Source organism: Pteropus medius, unplaced genomic scaffold (genome assembly GCF_902729225.1).
Source record: "Pteropus medius unplaced genomic scaffold, Ma_sr-lr_union100, whole genome shotgun sequence".
Taxonomy (NCBI): Eukaryota; Metazoa; Chordata; class Mammalia; order Chiroptera; family Pteropodidae; genus Pteropus; species Pteropus medius.
This window is the reverse complement of record NW_024343578.1, coordinates 3,936,224-3,940,176: the sequence shown is the minus strand read 5'-3', so window position 1 is coordinate 3,940,176 and position 3,953 is coordinate 3,936,224.

The window sequence follows — 3,953 nt, the reverse complement described above, 5'->3', positions numbered from 1 at the left end:
CTTTCCTTGTGAAAGTGCAAGTTATCTAGGAAAAGGATTCACAGCACTCCTCCTCCTCCAACCCTCCCACCATCACCTTGTCAAATAAAAGCCAAACCACTGAGCTTGGCATTCAAGGCTCTAGGATTGGGCACCTATCGGCTTTGGAATCCTACCTTCCTGCTGCATCCTTCCATGTACCTGATGAGCAACCAATACAGAGAAAATGGCCCCTCACCATTCCCTCAACATGCCCTGTGCTTTTCCATATTTTATAAACTACTAAATTGATTTTTTAAAATAACATTTGTAAAATTAAGAAAGTTTTTTTAAGAGGTGCTGACTAGTAAACAAGGTTTCTCCAACATTGTAATTATTAACTCTACTAATGTCACATGAATACTCTGATTCCCTAGACCACTTTATCCTTGCACAGGAGACGTAAGTCAAGATCTCCTGCCTTCATAAAGCTGGTCATTATGATGACCCCTGTGTTCCCAAGCACTCATCAAGCAATGAGCTATAGCTGCTACCATTTTAATTTCAGGGAGAAAATATTCTGAACAGTATTAAGGCTGTTCTGGATCCTTGGTACCTATTGTACTATACTATATTTATTCACACATTTTAACACCTCTGAAATCAGGTTGCCATCAAGGTAGTATCCCCATTTGCTGGAGCATCAAAATTTGCAGAAGGAAATGGAGAGTTGGAAAAAAAACACCGGAAACAATAGTTGAGAACTCTTTTAAACCCACCCTCCCAAACCCAATATTTGGAAGGAATGGTTAGAGAAAGGAGGTAAACCAAAGAATTTAGCAACTTCCTGAAACTGGAGTCCACAGCTGCCTAGCTCTGCATAATTGCAGATCTAGCTTAAAAGTCCAGCACTAAAGGCTCAGATTATTTTTTTTTCTTGATTCTTTCACAACATGTTTTATCACCCACACAATTAAAGGCACAGAGGACAACACTGTATGGAAAAACACAGACAACAATGACTCTGAGTCAAAAAGTAACTCTAAGGAGTTAGACTCTGAATAAGAAGTGTAAAGAAAACCTTAAATATTCTATTTCACTTTTTCTTTTATATATGTACAAGATTAATGTATGATTTTTTAAAAAACTGTGTAATTATAAATGAGCTCTTTCAACAGGTATAAAATAGAAACTCTTGTAATTTTTTTTAGAAGCATCAAGTCCTAGTTTAATTAGCAGTGATTTTTCTTTCTTAGTAGTTGTGATATTGTGATTTATAATAAGAAATACATATTTGGTCTTTATCCACTGTTTCTGGCAAAGAATTCCTAAAACTCTCAGAATTTCCTAAATGATGAGCGCCATAAATGTGTCTTTTGTTATGTTAGTGAGGTGACTTTTGAAAACACCTATGGATGGGGGCTGATTGCCAAGAGAATCAACCATGTGATTAGAAGGCTGGAACTTTCAGTCTTACCACCCACCTTCCAATGAAGAGACTGGAGCTGAAGGTTGGGTCAATTATCAACAGCCAATGGTTTAATCAACCATGCTTATGTAATGAAGCCTCCATAAAATAACCAAAGGATGGGGTTCAAAGAGCTTCTGGGCTGGCAAACATGTGGAAATTGGTAGGGGAGAGTGGTAGGCTCTGAAAAGGTATGGAAGCTCCACACCCTTTCCCCATACCTTGCCCTATGCATCTCTTTCATCCGGTTATTTTTGAGTTATACTCATTTATAATAAACTAGTGATCTAGTAGGTAAATGTTTGTTGAGCTCTGTGAGCTGCTCTAACAAATTAATCATACCCAAAGAGGGGGTCGTTGGAAGCCCAATCTATAGCCAGTCAGTCAGAAGCATGGGTAACAACCTGGACTTGTGACTGGCATCTGAATTGGGGATGAGGGAGCAGTCTTGTAGTACTGACGCCATCTGTAGGATCTGACACTATCTCCAGGTAAATGATGTTAAATTAAGTTGAATTGTAGAATACCCAGCTGGTATCAGAGAATTGCTTGGTGGTACGTGGGAACTCCCCCTCACCAAATACACACACGCGTGCGCGTGCGTGCGCGCACACACACACACACACACATTCTAATTGGTATCAGAACCTATTTAGTAGTACATAAAATAATGGCACATCTTACAATAGATGGTTTCTTAGATTCGATGAAACTTGATGTGCTTCTCATTTCAAAGTACTGCAATGATTTTCTGGGTTAACCATCAGTCTTTACTGAGATTGGTTAGTGTGTACAGGCCCCCTGAGTCAGCCTAAGTATGAAAAAAATAGATAGTTTAGAATTTCTAAAAGTGCAAATCTGAGGGCTCAACCCTTGGATGCAATAAACCCACTGGAGTCCTCACAGCCTACGAGAACCTCCTCTAAATGAGACTCTTTTCCCCTGCACTCATGTCTAAGCTGTGCCTCAAGACCTCTTGAAATTGAACACTATTGTATATTTATTCATGTGTCTCTCAATATACCTAGCACAAAACCTTATACATATTAAACCCTCAATGAATGTGTATTGACAATGCCTTCCATCTCCCTTAGTCAATTCATCCAGTACCTCCCTGCTCAAAAGCATTCATCAAGTCATTGAGATGCTAATCCTCCTCAAGTGTTGCTACTAAGCCTAGTTCTAATATTTGCTATGATTTCCTATTAGCACTGCACATCCGCTGTTGCAGGTCTCTTCATCTTGCTGCTGAGAAAACCTATGCTGGTTCCACTAATGGGATAGAACTTATGTTTCCTGCACTCTCCACCAAGTTAATCACAGCTGGATTCTATGAGGACAACGTGGGCCTCCTTATGTGTGTCACCTCTGATCAGTTGATGATAGCTCTCTGAAAAACCACAAAGATTCTGAGGCCACATCAGGCTCAGCAAGGAAAAGAGCCATAGTTGATTACTGATGTCTGCCATGGGACACCCAGGCATCACCACACATTTGTTATACCTAATCTATATGGCATACTCATGCCACCAAGAGTTCCCCCTCACACTCCCCCACAATGTAAACATTAAAATGATTTCTATAAATACTTATTTTGGTGCTTATAAGTTTTTCAAGGTTGTCTATGACTCTTTTCTCTGTATAAGTGTGTATGTGTGTGTGTTGGTTTTGTTACATACTCAAATCTACAAATTTTTTCTTTATTGTTGATTTATTTTGATTATGAAAGTTCCCTTATTCTAATTTATAGAAACTTGCACCCATAAATTCAAGTAATATTTTTAGGTTCATTATTATATTTAAATCATAGTTCTACCTGGAATTGATTTTGGTATAAAGAGTGAAACTGGGAACCAGCTTTATTTTTTTCCCCACATTGAAAAATCGGTTTCACATCAATTATTGAATATTTTCCTCCATTAATTTGAACTGCCTTTTGGAGCTAACACTGTATTCTATATCTCATTATTTACTCTTCCCATTTCTATGCCGTTAGCATAATAGTTCAATTACTGTAGCTTTATGTTTTAATGTCTCGTAGAACATGTTCTCCTTCACTCCACTTGCTTTTCAGCAATTAACTGGCTAATCTGACATGTTTATTCTTTCAAATAGATTTTGGAATCATTTTGCCAAATTCAGAAAAAAAGTTCCATGGTAATGTTAGTGAATTTTGTGTTTATAAATTACATTAAGGATAATTTAGTTCTTTATAATAGTAAATCTTCCTCTCCCCCCCCAAAAAAATAATTTTCTCTTAATCTATCAAGGTGTCCTTTGTGGTCACTCAACAGAGTTTAATTATTTTCTTTATCAATATCCTGAGCATTTCTTGTGAACTTTATGCCTAAAAAACTTATGTTTTAAACAGCATTATTAAAAAGAATTTTTTATCCAATACATTCTCTAGCTGTCTGCTGTTGGTGTTTAAAACAAAATTATTTTTTGTACATTTTTTTGATTATTGTATAGCTTACTGTATTTACTGTTTCTGGAATTGTTAGTTGATTTTGATTGTTGTTGTTTT